Source organism: Cetorhinus maximus, chromosome 11 (genome assembly GCF_964194155.1).
Source record: "Cetorhinus maximus chromosome 11, sCetMax3.hap1.1, whole genome shotgun sequence".
In the NCBI taxonomy this organism is placed as follows: Eukaryota; Metazoa; Chordata; class Chondrichthyes; order Lamniformes; family Cetorhinidae; genus Cetorhinus; species Cetorhinus maximus.
Window position 1 is genome coordinate 121,385,550 of NC_135889.1, and position 20,032 is coordinate 121,405,581.

The window sequence follows — 20,032 nt, forward strand, 5'->3', positions numbered from 1 at the left end:
GGGAGGGGGGGGTAGAGACCCAGGTACCGGGGACCATTCAGGGCCCCGGGGCCCGCGCGTCGGTCACCGGCCTTTGCCCCCCACCACCCCGGAGGTTACGGAGAAGGCTCGGGGCGGGGGGGGGTGGAATTTCAGCCCGGGCTCTTGAGTTTCCCCCTCCCCCGGGGCCCTGAGGCCTGGGCCTGGGCCTAGCGCTCCTACCTGCATAGCTCCGTCTCCCCGGCACCGCCGCCCGCAGTCCGGGAGGAGGAACTGCAGCACCCCACAACCACCGAGCCCCGCCCACCTGTCAATCACTCCCATTGGGAGAGGGGTGGTCACCTATTTGGGGAGGGGCGGTCACCCACTGGGAGAGGGGCGGTCACCCACTGGAGGTAGGGCGGTCACCCACTGGAGGTAGGGCGGTCACCCACTGGGAGTTGGGGCAGTCACCCACTGGAGTTGGGGCGGTCACCCACTAGGAGGGGGCGGTCACCCACTGGAGGTAGGGCGGTCACCCACTGGGAGTTGGGGCAGTCACCCACTGGAGGTAGGGCGGTCACCCACTGGAGGTAGGGCGGTCACCCACTGGGAGTTGGGGCAGTCACCCACTGGAGGTAGGGCGGTCACCCACTGGGAGTTGGGGCAGTCACCCACTGGGAGTTGGGGCAGTCACCCACTGGAGTTGGGGCGGTCACCCACTGGAGTTGGGGCGGTCACCCACTAGGAGGGGGCGGTCACCCACTGGGAGAGGGGCAGTCACCCACTGGGAGGGGGCAGTCACTCCCTCGCTCACTGGACGAGAGATGCCACTTCTACTCTCGTTGGGAGAGTGATGGTCACTTGGTTGGAGCGAGAGAATATAAGAACAAAAAAAATAGGAGCAGGAATAGGACATATAAATTTTCCTCTCTCTCTGCTTTTTAGTTCACAAAGGGTTTTGAACTAAAAAGCCCTATTATTAGTTGATTTGACAGGACATTAGATCCCAGCCCAGATTGAGTGAAGACTTTCCTATTGGAACAGCTCTCTTTCCTCCCCAGTACTTCTGCCAGAATCTTGAATCAAAATCCCTTGTCTTCCACCCCAATCTTTGACTCAATGCCCTGCTCTGTTTGACCCGATACCAATTTGCAAATTGGTCATTGCATCCAGAGTATATTATTTCGGAGTTAAAAGCAAAATACTGGGGATGCTGGAAATCAGAAACTAAAACAAAAAATGCTGGAAAAACTCAACAGGTCTGACAGCATCTGCGGAGAGAAAGATAGAGTTCACGTTTCGAGTCCATATGACTCTTCTTCAGAGCTAAAGAGAAGTACAAATGTGGTGAAATATATACTGTTTAAGGGGGGTGGAACAGGCGAAGCTGGATAGAAGGCCAACGATAGCAGTGCTGCTCCCAATGTGGTCTCCTCTACATTGGAGAGACCAAACGCAGACTGGGTGACCGCTTTGCAGAACACCTTCGGTCTGTCCGCAAGCATGACCCAGACCTCCCTGTCGCTTGCCATTTCAACACACCATCCTACTCTCATGCCCACATGACCGTCCTTGGCCTGCTGCAGTGAAGCTCAACGCAAACTGGACGAGCAGCATCTCATCTTCCGATTAGGCACTTTACAGCCTTCTGGACTTAACATTGAGTTCAACAACTTCAGACTATGAACTCTCTCCTCCATCCTCACCCCTTTTTGATCCCCCTTTTTTCAATATTTATTTTTTTTAAATTTTATTTATTTGTTTTTTCCACTTATTTACATTATCATTATTTTTAAAATCTATTTCCGTTTTTATTCATTGTTTTATCCCCACCTTTTAGCCTATTTTATCTTTTCTCCCACACCGTCCCCTCCCCCCACCCCACGCCTACTAGGGCCGCCTGTCACTTGCTCATCCTGCTTTCTACTCTTAATGTCACCATTAGCACCTCCTTTAGCCAGTATCACCACCATCGACACCCCTTTGACCTTTTGTCTATGACATCTTTTGCAATCTCTCCTTTGCCTCCACCTATCACTGGAGTACTTCTCTTTAGTTCTGAAGAAGAGTCATTTGAACTTGAAACATTAACTCTGTCTTTCTCTCCACAGATGCTGTCAGAGCTGCTGAGTTTTTCCAGCATTTTTTGTTGTCGTTGTTATTATTTTGGAGGTTCTGCTTACTAACTTGGACACTAGCTCCTCAAACTTTCTCAGCAAAACCTTATTTCTTATTCTACCTATGTTGTTGGACCATGACAACTGGATCATCTCCCTCCCACTCCAAGTTCTTCTCCGGCCATGTGGAGATATCTTTAACCCTGGTACTGGGCAGGGGGCCCAGCTTTTGAAACTCCCAGTCATGGCTGCAGAGAACAGTATCTATTCCCCTATTCTGTTCCATTTCACTGCTACATTCCTTTTCACTCCCCCCCACTTGAATGGCACCCTATACCGTGCTGCTGTAGTTTGTGTACTGATCCATACAGGCAGCAAGAACCTCGTATCTGTTGGCTAAGAGGCCGAACCTGGGATCTCTTTATCTCAAACATACCCTCCTGTCCCTGACCATTGACCAGTCCTGTACCACTTCCTAACCCAAGGGTTGTGAATACGTGCTGGGGCACAGCGTCCAGTAACTCTCGCCTTCCCTGATGCCCTCGCAATGCCTGCACCTTGGACTCCCGCTCAACAGCTCTGAGCTGAAATTCCTGAAGAGACAGACACCCTCTGCAGATATGGTTGTCTGGGATTGCACTGCTCTCTGCAAAGTCCCACATGCTGCAGGTGTGGCAGACTGCCTGCTTGGTTATCCCTATATAACCCTGGTTAATGTAGTTAAGTAACGAAAGTCTGTATATTTACTCAACTTATTTTATAATTTATAGCCTTTTAACACATTACTTGATCCTACTTTGAGTTATAGGTAAATTAAATGAATTATTTACCTGCAAGACGAACCACTGAAAATATCAAGCAAAAAGCAGGGCCTTGGTCCCACACTGCACCAAATTCCCAACTCCTCCACTCTGTTAGCGATGTCCTCTCGTGCACCAGCAGGTACTGTTTACTTTCATTATACCCTAAGGAGCCTCACCCAAACTACGAGTGATCCCTCAGCTTCCGGCGCAGAGTAAGGTCAGACAATCACTTCCAGCTGACTGATTGACTGATAACTGTTGTTTACCACTTACTGATGGCTCCCAGTAAATGTTGATTAACCTACAGTTTCTCTTCCAGTTTTTGAAGACTTACATTAAACGCAAAAAGTTAAACAAAATTGCAGTCAGAGACGATTCACCCAATACTACTTAGCTGAGAGTTCCACATTTATCAAATTCCCAACTTTTACTCCTCCTGTTCACACCCACTCTATGCGAGCACCGGTGTGAAGATGATATTCCACTCGGTGACTGTAAGGCTGTTACGAACTGGTCCACCTCCTCGAACTCAGTCGCAGCAGGAATTTCCCAGGAGGACAGCAGCAGAAAGGTTTTAGGGATGTCCCCAAAGCATCCATGAAGAGGTCAAGCATCCCCGCCGACCCATGGGAGACCCTGGCCTGTGACTGACCAAAATGGAGACGTTTTATTTGGGAAACAGTGATCAGAGAGTTAGACTTTGTCAGGAATGTGCAGAAGCGGAATCAAGGCATTGGAGGAAGTGCACAAATCTCCAAACAACCCATCTACCCAACCCCTTCAACACCACCTGCCCCGCATGTGGCTGAGTCTGCAGATCATGCATTGGATTATCAGCCATTTCGGAACCCATTGAACTGGAGTAGAAACAATCAATCCTGAGGAACTGCCTAAGAAGGAGGTTCATCTATGAGCGATTTCTTTTTAATTGTTTTGTTAAGCATTTGTTCCCTTTTGGGAGAGCTCACTTGCTGATAATGCAGTGCCTTCCAATACGAACTACATGCGACTGCAAGCGAGATATGAAGATGGCGGATAGTGACACTGACAACTGGGAGACAGTCGCTAACGGCCGTGACCTCTGGAGTCTGACCGTTTGGAGGGACCGTTGGAAGAGGCGAACAGGAATGGAAAGCTCAGCTGGCCAAGAAGAGAGGCCAGTGAATAATACACCTTCTCAGCCCACTCTCTTCCTCTGCAGCAAATGCAGCAGAGACTGACATACCAGACTGGGGCTCCTGAGCCACACCAGGTGATGTTTAATACAGAGCTAACCACCACGGGGCAAACCATCGCCCGACAAGATGGAAGGCTGCAACAGAGGCATGTCTGAATGGGCCTCTCTTAAACAAGCCTGTGCTTGACATTAGTGAGTAAGTGAAACTTGAGAGCCACATTGATGGTAATTATTGTATGTTAAGGATTGATAAAACAAGCTAAGAAATGTCACAGAAAGCAAATGTTGCATCAGACTAAAGCAGGTGGCAGGATGGGACCCTCTACGCTGCAGGGACAACAATAACTGGACGTATGAAACCAGATAAGTTTAAACTCGGTGCGGTTGAAGGTGATTGAATGCCTGGAGTCAGATGACCAGCACTTTTGAGGCATAAAAGAGGAATGATTGTGAATGGCTCACAGCAGAAATAGAGGAAAAGGTGAGGTTGTTGGACTTGTGTGGGTGGATGTAAATACTGGAGATTGACACTCGTCTAGTCAAATGAACGGAGACATCGTGCGTGATTCTGCCCCGTCACTAAATGGGTAATAACGAATCGGAGCTGTAAACCACTCCCATGGTACACCACTTCATATTGATCTCAGCATTATGTTCAATAAAGACCTTCTGTCACCAATTGGTATCAGGTTGAATGCTTAAGTAAAAATTGTACATGATGGTCATTCACTCTGCGAGTGGTGGTTATTCATTCGTTGGGAGAGTGATGGTCATTCACTCTGGGAGTGATGGTCATTCATTCATTCATTGGTAGACTGATGGCCATTTGCCTGTTGGGACAATAGTGGCCATTTGTTCATTCAGAGAGTGATGGTCATTTACTCATTGAGGAGTGATTGCAATTCTTTGAGAGATTGATGGTAATTTGTTGGGAGACTGATGATCATTCATTGAAAACGTCATGGTCATTCATTGGGAAAGAATCATTTTTATTGTGCCTTTCATGACCACAGCGTGTTTCAAAGTGCTTTACGAACAATCAAGGACTTTTGAAGTGTGGTCCCTTTTGTTATGTAGGAAAAGTGGCAGCCAATTTGCACACAGCAAACTCCCACAAACAGCAATGTGATAATGATGAGATAATGTGCTTCAGGGATGTTGGCTGAGGGGTAAATATGGACCAAGACATGTGGGAGAATTTAGCCGTTCTTCAAAAAGTGAAGTGGTATCTTTCATATCCAGCTGAGAGGATAGACAGGCCTCATTTTAGCATTTGATCTGAAATTTAGCACCTCTGGCAGTGCAGCACTCCCTCAGTGCTGCACTGGAGTCTCAGCCAAGATCATGTGCTCAAGTCCCTGGAGAACATAATTGAACCAACAACCTACTGACACAGAGGTGAGAGCGCAATCAACTGAGCCACTGCTGACACCATGTGCATATAATTGAACTCCCCTTATCTTGTGATAAAAACAAAAAACTGCGGATGCTGGAAATCCAAAACAAAAATAAAAATAGCTGGAAAAACTCAGCAGGTCTGGCAGCATCTGCGGAGAGGAACACAGTTAACGTTTCGAGTCCGTATGACTCCTCAACAGAACAGTTCTGTTGAAGAGTCATACGGACTCGAAACGTTAACTGTGTTCCTCTCCGCAGATGCTGCCAGACCTGCTGAGTTGTTCCAGGTATTTTTATTTTTGTTCCGCTTATCTTGTATTGAGCTTATTGCAAATTGAGAATGCTGATGTGTATCAAAAAATGCTCATCCATGACCTTGTTAGTTCTAGACCTGATTTTTACTCGGACCCGGTCCTATTCACCCATCACCCCTGTGCTTGCTGACTTAGGGCACTCCCAGTATGGCAATGCCTCAATTTTAAAATCTGCATCTTTAATATTGCTGAAAAAAGAGACATGTCAAAGCTTTTTGTCTGGTACTCAACAGGACCCTTCGCAAGAATACCAACATAAGGAAAAAAGAACAATTTATACTGTATGTGAAGAGAGTGCTGATTGGTTGGCAAGTGGACTCTGATTGGTAGAGAATACACAGAATAGATACATTCCAGTGAGTAATGTTGGTCCTATAGAACGTGGGTCTGGAGAATTGATAATGGAAAGCAAGGAGATGGCAGATGAATTGAACAGGTATCTTGCAACAGTCTTCACTATAGAGGATACAAGTAACATCCCAGAAGCAGCTATAAATCAGGAAATGGAAGGGAGGGAGGAACTCAGCAAAATTACAATCGCCAGAGAAATGGTACTGAGTAAATTGTTGGAGCTGTGGACTGACAAATCTCCAGGTCCTGATGGACTTCATCCTAGGGTCTTAAAACAAGTGGCTAATGAGATAGCTTATGCATTGGTTTTAATTTTCTAAAACTCCCTAGATTTCAGAAAGGTTCCATTAGATTGGAAGATAGCAAATGTAACTCCACTATTCGAAAAGAGAGTGAGACCGAAAGCAGGAAACTACAGGCCAGTTAGCTTAACATCTCTCACAGGGAAAATGTTAGAAGCTATTATTAAAGAAGCTATAGCAGGGCACTTAGATAAGTTCAAGGTAATCAGGCAGAGTCAACATGGTTTTGTGAAAGGGAAATCATGTTTAACCAACTTATTGGAGTTCTTTGAGGAAGTAACGTGCTGTGATAAAGGGGAACCAGTGGATGCACTATACTTAGATTTCCAGAAGGCACTTGATAAAGTGCCACATCAAAGGTTATTGCAGAAAATAAAAGCTCATGGTGTAGGGGTAACATATTGGCATGGACAGAAGATTGGCTGGTGAACAGGAAGCAGAGAGTAGGCATAAATGGGTTTGTTTCAGGTTGGCAAGGTGTAATGAGTGATGTGTCACAGGGATCAATGCTGGGGCCTCAACTGTTTAAATTTATGTAAATGACTTGGATGGAGGGATGGATGGGATGGTTGCCAAATTTGCTGATGACACAAAGCTAGGTAGGAAAGTAAGTTGTGAAGAGGACATAAGGAGGCTACAAAAAGATATAGATAGGTTAAGTGAGTGGGCAAAGATCTGGCAAATGGAGTATAATGTGGGAAAATGTGAAATTGTCCATTTTGGCAGGAAGAATAAAAGAGAGGTATGTTATCTAAATAGAGATTGCAGAGCTCTGAGATGCAGAGGGATCTGGGTGTCTTAGTGAATGAATCACAAGAGACTAATATGCAGGTAGAGCAAGTAATTAGGAAAGCTAATAATGTTATCATTTATTGTGAGGGGAATTGAATACAAAAGCAAGGAGGTTATGCTTCCATTATACAGAGCATTATTGAGACCACATCTGGAGCACTGTGTACAGAATTGGACACCTTATTTAAGGAAGGATGTAAATGCATTGGAATCAGTTCAGAGAAGGTTTACCAGACTAATACCAGGAATGAGCGGGTTGTCTTATGAGGAAAGGTTGGACAGACTGGGCTTGTATCCGCTGGAGTTTAGAAGAATAAGAGGTGACTTGATTGAAACATATAAGACCCTGAGGGGTCTTGGACAGGGTGGATGGGGAGAGGATGTTTCCTCTTGTGGACGAATCTAGAACTGGGGGTCACTGTTTAAAAATAAGGGGTCGCCCATTTAAAATGGAAATAAGGTGAAATCTTTTCACTCAGAGGGCCAAGAGTCTTTGGAACTCTCTTTCTGAAAAGGTGGTGGAAGCAAAGTCTGAATATTTTTAAGGCAGAGGTGGATAGATTCTTGGTAAGCAAGGGGGTGAAAGGTTACTGGAGGTAGGCGGGATGCAGATTTGAGTTTACTATCAGACCGGCCATGATCTTATTCAATGGCGGAGGAGGAGGCTTGAGGGGCTAAATGGCCTACTCCTGCTCCTTGTCCGTCTGTTTGTATGCTACATGCATCATGAAGAGAGTAACATGGAGAAAGACAAGGGATTTTTAAAGCTGCGTTGGTGGGGTGTTGATCACACGGAAACTGCCACGCCTGCAAAGTGGGTCTGCGTACGTGCATCACTCTCAGCACCGGTCCCAAATGGTGACGTGGGAAGTCAAGTTGGCGATGGAAGAAGGGAAAATTAGTCTAGAATGCAATATCAAGGAATGGTTTCAGCGCACAAGGCGGCCATTCGGCCCATCGTGTCTGTGCTGGCCCTTTAAAGGAGCGATTCACCTCGTACCTTTTCCCCTTCCTTTTCCCCGCAGCCCTGCAAATTTTTCCTTTTCAGACGATGATCCAATTCCATCTTGAAAGCCTCGAGGGAACCTGCCTCCGCCTCACCCTCGGGCGGTGAATTCCAGATCCTAACGTCTCGCAGCGCAAAAAGGTTTTTCCTCCTCATGTCGACATTACTTCTTTTGCCAACTGTTGCAATTCTGTTTAGAGAGCATTAACGTTTAAAAATGAAATCTGAACAGCCAGCAATGAACCAACAGAACTTTGCCACAAGATTTCACGTTCCCAAACAGAGACAAGATTTATTGTATATCAAAAGGAATTAAACAGAGTGAGCACTACTAACTCAACACTGTAGTTTATCACTATGAACTCAGTTTACTTTTTTACTCTCCCCCCACCTCCCCCCCGCATTTCTTACAAAACCCTGAAGGCTTATTCATTTTTCCTGGGACCAAATCAGTGGATAAATCACAGGGTAAAAGGCACTCTGTCCACCAGAGGGAGAGGGGGAATCAGTCCTAACGCCTGGCAGAGCTCCAAGAAATGAGTAAGAGTTTCTCCTTTAGGGCATTGCCTCACACCAAAAATACATGTGAGGTTAAACCGCTCGAGCAAACGCAGGAATCGCAAGGAAAGGGCCTCTTTGAGTTTTAATCTGAGTTCAGCCTCCAATTATTGCTGATTCAACAACAACTTGCATTTCTATTGCACTTTTCACATTGTATAGCGCCCCAAGGTGCTTCACGGGAGCGTTAATCAAAACCAACATTTGACACTGTGCTACATGAGGCGGTATTAGGACGGGTGACCAAAGAGACCATAAAACCATAAGACATAGGAGCAGAAATTAGGCCATTCGGCCCATCGAGTCTGCTCCGCCATTCAATCATGGCTGATAAGTTTCTCAACCCCATTCTCCCGCCTTCTCCCCGTAACCTTTGATCCCCTTACCAATCAAGAACCTATGTATCTCGGTCTTAAATACACTCAATGACCTGGCCTCCACAGCCTTCTGTGGCAATGAATTCCATAGATTCACCACTCTCTGGCTAAAGAAGTTTCTCCTCATCTCTGTTCTAAAAGGTCTTCCCTTTACTCTGAGGCTGTGCCCTCGGGTCCTAGTCTCTCCTACTAATGGAAACATCTTCCCCACGTCCACTCTATCCAGGCCTTTCAGTATTCTGTAAGTTTCAATCAGATCCCCCCTCATCCTTCTAAACTCCATCGAGTATAGACCCAGAGTCCTCAAACGTTCCTCATATGTTAAGCCTTTCATTCCTGGGATCGTTCTCGTGAACCTCCTCTGGACCCTCTCCAGCGCCAGTACATCATGCAGACCCTTTGCAACAGCAACTCAGCTACTCCCATTCCCATGCCTTTTCCCTGTAGTCCTGCAAACATTTTCGCTTTCAATCATTATCCGATTCCCTTTTGAAAGCCGCAATTGAACTTGTCTCCATCACATTCTCAGGTAATGAGGGACTTCAGCTCTGTGGATAGCTTAGTGGAGCTGGGACTGTTCTCCTTAGGGAAGGGAAGGTTGAGGGGAGATTTGATAGAGGTGCTCAAAATCATGAAGGGTTTGGACAGAGTACATAGGAGAAACTGTTCCCAGAACCAGAGGAGACCAACTTAAGGTGATCGGCAAAAAAACTAGATGTAACGTGGTGAAAAACCTTTCCACACGGCGAGTGGTTAGGGTCTGTGATAAAAGCAAAATACTGCAGATGCTGGAAATCTGAAATAAAAACAGAAAAGGCTAGAAAAACTCAGCAGGTCTAACAGCATCTGTGGAGAGAGAAACAGAGTTAACGCTTCGAGTCCAGATGACTCTTCTTCAGACCTGAAGAAGGAGTCATACGGACTCGAAACGTTAACTCTGTTTCTCTCTCCACAGATGCTGTTAGACCCGCTGAGTTTTTTTCGAGTATTTTCTGTTTTGGTTAGGGTCTGTCATGCTCTGCCTGACAGTGTGGTGGAGGCAGATTCAATCGAGGCTTTCAAAAGGGAATTGGATAATTATCGGAAGCGAAAATGTTTGCAGGAGTACGGGGAAAAGGCAGGGGAGTGGGAATAAGGTGAATTGCTCTTGCAGAGAGCTGGCACGGACACAATGGGCTGAATGGCCTCATTCTGTGCTGTAACCATTCTATGATTCTGTGGTGTTTCTATCACACCTTTCACAATGTCAGGGCATCCCTAACGCTTCACAGCCAATAGACATTGTTTTGAAGTTTAATCACTGTCATAAAGTAGGAAACGCAACATAACGCAAAGTTATGCACAGCAAGCTCCCAAAAAGAACAATGTGACACTAACCATATAATCTGTTTTAATGAAGTTGGTTACGGGATAAATATTGGCCAGGACACCAGGGAAAACTCCTTTTCTCTTCTACGGAATAGCCCCATGGGATCTTTTACATCCACCTGAGAGGGCAGATGGGGCCCCAGTTTAACATTTTTTCACCCAAAATCTGCACCTCTGACAGTGCAGCACTCCCTCAGTGCCGCACTGGGAGCGTCAGCTTAGATTTTGCGTTCAGGTCTCTGGAGTTGGGACTTGAATCCAAATGTTCTCATACAAAAAGATGAAAATGACTTTCTCAGACACAGCTTAAAAACTCTGAATCTCAGAACGGTTGCTATGACATAGACAGCTGCCTTTATAACACAGCTTTATCTGGTGACCCATGCGTCCGTGCTGCAGTGTCAGAAATGTCTATTCTTGGCTGTCTCAGCTCAGCCTTAAACATTCCTCTTGATTTGGCAACAAAACCCCTTTAAATAGGAGAGCAGAGACAGAAGGAATGTCTTTCACAGATGGTCTTTCGATACAACCAGACCTTTTGCATCAGCAGCTGTTAATGAGCACATCCATCTCCCCTAATGTATGTCAAATACACTCCCTGCCCTGTCCGCCGCGTCCCTGTGGGTGGTGCCTTCCCTCGTCTCGGAATCAGAAGGTTGTGCCTCTAAGTCCCATTCCAAAGACTTGAACACAAATTCAAGGCTAACACTCCAGTGTAGTATTGAGGGAGTGCTGCACTGTTGGAGGGTCAGTACTGAGGGAGTGCTGCACTGTTGGAGGGTCAGTACTGAGGGAGTGCTGCACTGTCGGAGGGTCAGTACTGAGGGAGTGCTGCACTGTCAGAGGGTCAGTGCTGAGGGAGTGCTACACTGTTGGAGGGTCAGTGCTGAGGTAGTGCTGCACTGTCGGAGGGTCAGTACTGAGGGAGTGCTGCACTGTCGGAGGGTCGGTATTGAGGGTGTGCTGCACTGTCAGGGGGTCAGTACTGAGGGAGTGCTGCACCGTCAGGGGGTCAGTACTGAGGGAGTGCTGCACTGTCGGAGGGTCAGTACTGAGGGAGTGCTGCACTGTCAGAGGGTCAGTGCTGAGGGAGTGCTACACTATTGGAGGGTCAGTGCTGAGGTAGTGCTGCACTGTCGGAGGGTCAGTACTGAGGGAGTGCTGCACTGTCGGAGGGTCGGTATTGAGGGTGTGCTGCACTGTCAGGGGGTCAGTACTGAGGGAATGCTGCACTGTCGGAGGGTCAGTACTGAGGGTGTACTGCACTGTCAGGGGGTCAGTGTTGAGGGAGTGCTGCACTGTCGGAAGGTCGGTATTGAGAGTGTGCTGCACTGTCAGGGGGTCAGTACTGAAGGAGTGCTGCACTGTCAGAGGGTCAGTACTGAGGTAGTGCTGCACTGTCAGAGGGCCAGTACTGAGGGTGTGCTGCACTGTCAGAGGGTCAGCACTGAGGGTGTGCTGCACTGTCAGAGGGTCAGTACTGAGGGTGTGCTGCACTGTCAGGGGGTCAGTACCGAGGGAGTGCTACACTGTCGGAGGGTCAGTGCTGAGGGAGTGCTGCACTGTCGGAGGGACAGTGCTAAGGGTGTGTTGCACTGTCAGAGGGTCAGTGCTGAGGGTGTGCTGCACTGTCAGGGGGTCAGTACTGAGGAAGTGCTACACTGTCGGAGGGTCAGTGCTGAGGGAGTGTTGTATTGTTGGAGGTTTTTGGATGAAATATAAATAAATGGAAATATTTCTTTTCATAGAACTGTAGTCTGGTGTCCCGCCATTAGGCCTTCAGCCCTACATCCCTCTGTGATCTCCACACTCCTCAAATTCTGACCACCTGCACATCCTAAATTGTAATCACTCAACCATTGGCGGCCGTGCCTTCAGCTGACTGGGCCCAAGCTCTGAACATCCTTCCCTAAATTTCTATGCCTCTCTCTCTTCCTTTAAGACGTTCCTTAAAAAACCCTCTTGGAGGGACAGCAAGAAATGTTTCATTGGTTGAATGTCAGCATTAAAGGGGAGTTTTCTAGCCAATCAAAACCCTGCATTCTGGCTGCATTTCCATTGATGGGGCAGAGTCCAGGGCAAACACAGTCTAAAACAAGTTGGAGGCAGGCCACTCAGGAGGCATTCTTCACACAAAAGGGAGCGGAAATCCAGAACTCTCTCTCCCAAAAAGCTGTGGATACCGGGGGGCAATTGATATTTTCAAAATGGAGATGAATAGCTTTTCTTGAGTAAGGATATTGAGGGTTATGGGGCCAGGTTGGGTTGATGGAGTTGAGGTGCAGATCAACCATAATTAATTGAATGGCGGAACAGGTTAGAGGGGCTGAATGACCTCCTTTTGGAACATTTCAATAAGAGCTGCCAATTCTGGTTGAATATTATCCTGCAAGTTTGATCATGTGAACTCTGAACTCCAACTGTCCCCACTTCACACACACCCGCCATTGGTTACCTGATACACCTATCAGTACAATGTCCCGCCTTCCCATTGGAGTACAAGCGGACTCTTTCTTACCTGACTGGATGATTGTTAACTGTCTGTCAAATGTCTTTTCTTCCTCCATCGCCAATATTTTGATAGCCAAGGGGGCGTGAGGTTTGGTTCAGCGGGTCGTTCTCTTGCCTTGTGAGTCAGATGGTTCTGGCTTCACATCCCACGCCAGGGTTTGAGCCCAAAAACCCAGGCTGACGTTCCCATGTAGTGCTGTATTGTCAGAGGTGCTGTCTTTCAGGTGAGATGCTGAAGTGAGGCCCTAACTGCCCTGTAAGGTGGATGAGAAAGATCCTGTGGTGTTATTTTGAAGAAGAGCTGAGGAGTTTTCCTGGCTGATTTTTATCCCTCAATCAACATCACAAGAAACAGATTATCTGGTCTTTTCACATTGCTGTTTGTGGGAGCTTGCTGTGTATATATTGGCTGCTGTATTTCCTATGTTACAACAATAACTACACTTCAGATGTGCTTCGGTGGCTGTAAAGCGCTTTGGAATGTCCGATGGTCATGAAAGGCGCTCTATAAACACAAGTCATTCTTTCTTTCAAGGTTAAGTGTGAAAAGCACACCTTTTCTTTTCATGTCGCTGTGATTATTTTTCTCCCGGGGTTTGCTCTCAGCAGTGTGCTGGAGATTAATCTTCAATTCCAAGAGACTCTAGGCCAACCCTCGAGGCTTGGCAACCTCACTTTCCCCTACTCTGATGGGATGACATTCACTCAAAACCAAACAAGGATGAACACAGGACCTCGAGCCGATCGTACAGTGGCTCATACAGGATTCTGGGAGCAGCATAACATCAGCATGTGTTGCCAAAGGCATTCATCAACCAGTCGGAGTCTTGTCAAAACAACCCATCTCGCCATGGCCCCGAGAAGGAAGACGTGACAGGAAGACGGAGGGGGGGGGGGAAACATGACAAGGGTTTCCTAAAATGGACTGGATCTGTGAAGCCTGGGCAGGGTGCTCAGGGTTCATGAGCAGACTCCAAAACAGTGCTGAGTCCTATCGGGTGCCTCCAGCACATTAACAATCTCTGGGTTACGGCATCGCTTGCAAGCATCTCGGTCACACGCTTTCCCAGAAACAATAAAATGGTTCCTCTTTTATCAGTCCCATCCCATGCCCAGTTTTCTCCCCTTCTCCTCTGCTGCATTGTCCTGCTGGTGTCGAGTTCCAGTGGTGACCTCTCCCCTCCTTCCCCTCAGCTTTCTACCTCAACATAGAACAATACACAACTTACAATTCGGAAACTGGCCTTTTGGCCAAATTTGTATATGCGGTTTAACAGTTTTTTCACAGGACGGGGGCGTCGCTGGCTAAGCCAACATTTATTGCCCATCCCTAATTGCCCTTGAGGAGGTGGTGGTTGGCGTAATGTGCCCTTAAGGGATCCAGTTTTCGTTTCACATTTGCTTTCAGCAGAGAACACACACAGAGCCCTGCTGCTCCGATGTCTTCAAGATTTATATCCATGTATATCTGTTCACATGTGCTCAGACTTAATAAATGAATCAATAGCGTGATTACCCAATCCCTTATTGAGTGATTGGTGACCTTACATCACTATAACACACATGAAGGTGGTGAGCAACCCTCTTGAACCGCTGCAGTCCATGTGGTGTAGGTACACCCACTGTGCTGTTAGGGAGGGAGTTCCAGGATTTTGACCCAGCGACAGTGAAGGAACGGTGATATATTTCCAGTCAGGATGGTGAGTGGCTTGGAGGGGAATTTCCTGGTGGTGGTGCTCCCATGTATCTGCTGCCCTTGTCCTTCTAGGTGGTAGTGGTTGTGGCTTTGAAAGGTGCTGTCTAAGGAGTTTTAGTGAGTTGCTGCAGCGCATCATGTAGATGGTACACACTGCTGCTACTGTGCATCAGTGGTGGAGGGAGTGAATGTTTAAGATGGCAGATGGGATGCCAACCTAGTGGGTTGCTTTGTCCAGGATGATGTTGAGCTTCTTGCATGTTGGTTGGAGCTGCACTCATCCGGGCAAATGGAGAGTATTCTATCACACTCCTGATTTGAGTCTTACAGTTGATGGACAGGTTTTGGGGAGTCAGGAGGTGAGTTACTCACCACAGGATTCCTAGCCTGCTCTTGTAACCACAGTATTTATGTGGCTAGTCCAGTTCAGTTTCTGGTCAATGGTAACCCTCTGGGTATTGATAATGGGAGATACAGTGATGGTAATGTCGTTGAATGTCAAGGTGATGATCCATATGGGCCTCTCTGTACCCTATTTATTCCACCTCACTAGCCCCTGCCACATTCCCTCTCCTCCATAACCATCTGTTGGCATCAAGCCCCACAGCTGATGGAGGTGCTGTCTTTTGGATGAGACATTCAACGAAGATCCCGTCTGAAACGGACATAAAAGATCTCAAGGCCACTATTTCGAAGATGTGCAGGTTAGTTCACCTCTGAGTTCTGATTTATCCCTCGATTGGACATGACTGATAGGCCAGATGATCTGGTCATTATCACATTGCTGTTTGTGGGATCTTGCTGTGTGCAAATTGGCTGCTGCTTTTCCTACACTACAGAAGCAGCTGCACTTTAAAAAGTGCTTTCTTACTTGTGAAGGACTTTGGGGAGTCCTGAGGCTGTGAAAGGTGCTATATAAATGCAAGTCCAATCCTTTTCTCTTCTATGTAAGTGGGTAGTTGTAAAAAAAATTGTTCGCGAACACCCTCCAAGGAAAGGAAAATGGTGCCCTGGACCAATCTAGTCCTCGTGTGACTCCAGCCTCTCACTACCTGGTTGACACTAATGGCCTGTAAATGTAGCCTCGCCAGCAGTGTCCAAAGTCGAAGAATAGATATTTCATTGGACAGTGAAACAAATTGCACACTGGTGAGTGCAGACCACTCCAGAAAAAAAATGATGCTCAAAACACTTCCTGACAAATTGTTAATAGCCTGCGATAATCCTTTGCAAGTCACAGAGTTATTACAAAATCACAGAACTCTTATAGTGCAGAAGGAGGCCATTCAGCCCATGGTGTCTGCATCAGCTCTCCAAAAGAACAATGCACCTAGTGCCACACCACCCACTTCTCCCCGTAACCCTGCACATTCTTCCTTTTCAGATAATAATCCAATTCCCTTTCGAGTGCCTCGATTGAACCTGCCTCCATCGCACTCTCAGACGGTGTGTTCCAGACCTTAACTGGTCACTGTGTGAAAAAGTTTATCCTCGTGTCTCCATTGCTTCTTTTGCCAATGACCTTAAATCTGTGCCCCCTGGTTCTCGATCCTTCCACCAACGGGAACAGTTTCTCTCTATCTACTCTATCCAGACCCCTCATCATTTTGCATACCTCTATCAGATCTCCTCTCAGCCTTCCCTTCTCCAAGGAAAACAATCCCAACTTCTCAAGTCTAATCTACGTAACTGATGTTCCTCATCCCTGGAACCATTCTTGTGCATCTTTTCTGCGCCCTCACTGATGGCTTTCACGTCCTTCCTAAAGTGCGGCGTCCGGAACTGGACACAATTCTCCATCTGAGGCCAAACTATCGTCTAACAATCTCACGATGATGAGAGTCATTACAGCACAGAAGGAGGGCAATAAGTCCCTGCCCAATTCTTGGAATGGGGCAGAATGCAAGAGTAGCAAAGTGACAGTAAGAAATGTATCTGGGAAGAGCCTGGGTCGGTGGGTTTAAGCAGAGGCTGCAATGGGCTGGGTGTCAATGACTACACAGTTGTACCTATAAAGATTCAAGACTAGGTATCAATCTCAGAGTGAGGAACATCTCAAGGACCAAAGTGAACTGCCCGTAATTGTTTCCTAGGGTGGGTGAAAGAGGGAAATGGGACTCCTGTTTCTATTTGAAAATCTAACAGCGGTACACAAATCACCCTGACAGTTTCCATAGCTGTGACTAAATAAACACACAGATGGAGGCTGTGCCAACTGATTTATTTCAGGCTGGAAGGTTGTTTGCAAAATTCAGAATCGACAAGTCATTGCCCAGCTGAGCTGTCATTCCGATTAATGGGAAATTTGATTAGGGACGGGCTGCCTGTCCGAATTGCAGTCCTGGATCGGCCGAAATTTCACCCAATTCAATGTAAGGAAGATTTTATTCATTGTTTTCAACCTCTGCTGAACTTTCAGTTATGGCTCAGTGGGTCACACTCTTTTCTCTCAGCTACAAGATTGTGGGTTCAAGTCCCAGGACTTGGAGCATATAAGAAAACAAGGTCGACACTCCCAGTGCAGCACTGGGGGAGCGCTACACTGTCAGAGGTGCTGTCTCATGTGTGAGATGTTAAACTAAGGCCCTGTGTGCCCTCTCTGATAGATGTAAAACATCCCATGGTACTATTTTCAAGAAGTGCGGGAGAGTTATCCTCAACATCCTGGCAATTATTTATCCCTCATTGAACATCACAAAACAGATTATTTGGTCATCACCACATTGTTTTTTGTGGGATCCTGCTGTGCATAAATTGGCTGTTGTGTTTTCTACGTTATAACAGTGACTTTACGTCAAAAAGTACTTCATTGGCTGTAAAGTGCTTTGGGCCATCCTGTGATTGTGAAAGGTGCTATAGAAATGCAATTCCTCCTTTTTCCCTCTGTTCCCTAACGGCCAATTCCACCCCTCACACTTTGTTCACTGACTGAGGCTGAACCTAACCATTCACAACCTCAGCATTCGATTTGATTCTGAGCTGAGCTACAGATTCTATATCTACTCTAACACCTAAAACCACCGACTTCCACCTTTATCCCTGCCTGCGCTCATCCGCTGCTGAAACACTCGGTCATCCCTTCATTATTTACCAAAATGGCACCAGGGCTGAGGGGTTTTAGCAACAAGGTTAGATTGGAGAAGCTGCAGTTGTTCTCCTGGGGGCACTTGAAGGCATTTGACAAGGCGCCACGTCAAGGGTTACTACACAAAATAAGAGCTCATGGCATAGTTACTTACTGGAATGGATAGAGGATTGGTGAGCTAACAGAAAACAGAGAGTAGGTATAAATGGGTCATTTTTGGGTTTGGCAAGATATAATGAGTGGAGTGCCACAGGGATCAGTCCTGAGACCTCAACTATTTACAATTTATATCAATGGCTCGGTTGAAGGCACTGAACGTAAGGTGGCTAAATTTGCCTATGACACCAAGATAGGTAGGAAAGTAATTGTGAAGAGGACATAAGGGGTCTTGCAAAGGTATATATATAGGCTAAGTGAGTGGACAAAAATTGACAGGTGGAGTATAATGTGGGAAAATGTGAACTTGTCCACTTTGGCAGGAAGAATAGAAAAGCAGCAGATTATTTAAATAGGGAAAGATTGCAGGACTCTGAGGTACAGAGGGATCTGGGTGTCCTGGTACAGGAGTCACAAAAAAGTTATTATGCAGGCACAGTGAGTGATTAGGAAGTTTAATGGAAGGTTGGTGTTCATTGCAAGGGGAATGGAATATAAAAGCAGGGAAGTTTGTATTGTTGAGATCCTATCTAGAGTACCGTGCACAGTTTTGGTCTCCTTATTTAAGAAAGGACATATTGCATTAGAAGCAGTTCAGAGAACATTTACTCGACTGATTCCTGGAATGAGGGGGGTTATCCTATGAGGAAGGGTTGGAAATATTAGGCCTGTATCCATTGGAGTTTAGAAGAATGAGAGGCGATCTTATTGAAACATATTAGATCCTGAGGGGACTTGACAGGGTGGACGCTGAAAGGATGTCTCCCCTTGTGGGAGAGACTAGAACCGGGGACACAGTTTAAAAATAAGGGATCACCCATTTAAGACGGAGACGAGGGCAATTTTTTATCTCTCAGGGGGTCGTGAATCTTTGGAATTCCCTTACCCAGAGAGTGGTGAAGGCAGGGTCATTGAATGTTTTTAAGGCTGAGTTGGATAGATTCTTGGTTGACAAGGGAGCCAAAGGGTATAGGGGGTAGGAAAGAAAGTGGAATTGAGACCACAGTCAAATCAGCCATGATCTTATTGAATGGTGGAGCTGGCTTGAGGGGCCGAATGGCCTACTCCTCCTCCTAATTTGTATGTTTATATGAGCAAAAGGGATTGAGGGGAGATCTGCTAGAGGTGTACAAGATTGAGGCAGGTTTCAATAACATAGACAAAGAGAAGCTGTTCCCATTGGCAGGTGGTGCAAGGCCTAGGGGACAGAGATTTAAGATTTTGGACAAGAGATGCCAGGGTTGGGTTGGGGTGGGGGAATGGGGAATGGGGGTGGTGGAAGGAAGAACTTTTTAATGCAGTGAATGGTGATGACGTAGTATTTGCTGCCTCCAAGGGTGGTGGAAGCGAAGATGATGAATGATTTCAAAAGGAAATTGGATGGATGCTTGAAGGAACTAAACTTGCAGTGCTCCAGAACAGTGCGGGGAAATGGGGCTGACTGGTTTGCTCCATTGGGAGCTGGCATGGACCCGATGGGCCGAATAGCCTCCTTCTCTGTGATAAAATACTCTATGACCTTATTACTTGACTATTACGATGCTCTCCTAGTCATGGGAGGCCATGGGTTGTAGGATTTGAACTTGCATTTATCTAGGTAATTAGTCCAGGTCTTTGGTTCACCAGACCAGTGACATAACCAAGGCTGGAAAATCTTGATAAAGAAAAGTTAGCAGCGAGATGCCTGTAAATTTGAGATCATCCAAAACTTTGCTGCCCATGTCCTTACTCGCACTAAGTCCTCTACAACCCTCCAACAGCAGCTCAGAGGCTGGGAATTCTGCAGTGAGTAACTCATCTCCTGACTCCCCAAAGCCTGTTCATCATCTACAAGGCACAAGTCAGGAGTGTGATGGAATAACCTCCACTTGCCTGGATGAGTGCAGCTCCAAAAACACTCAAGAAGCTTGACACCATCCAGGACAAAGCAGTCCGCTTGATTGGCACCACATCCACAAACATTCACTCCCTCCACCATCGACGCACAGTAGCAGCAGTGTGTACCATCTACAAGATGCACAGCAGAAACTCACCAAGCCTCCTCAGACAGCACCTTCCAA

General features: G+C 46.6%; 1 protein-coding gene across 1 annotated transcript in view; it reads right to left on the reverse strand.

Moving 5' to 3' along the window:
- The window catches only part of dnpep (aspartyl aminopeptidase), a 57,999-nt gene extending 54,962 nt beyond the window's left edge, over nucleotides 1-3,037 (reverse strand). Inside the window, exon 1 of the mRNA XM_078552666.1 lies at nucleotides 2,909-3,037. The gene's annotated coding sequence lies outside the window, so the exon portion shown is untranslated. The remainder of the gene's footprint in view (nucleotides 1-2,908) is intronic.
- Between the last annotated feature and the right edge of the window lie 16,995 nt (nucleotides 3,038-20,032).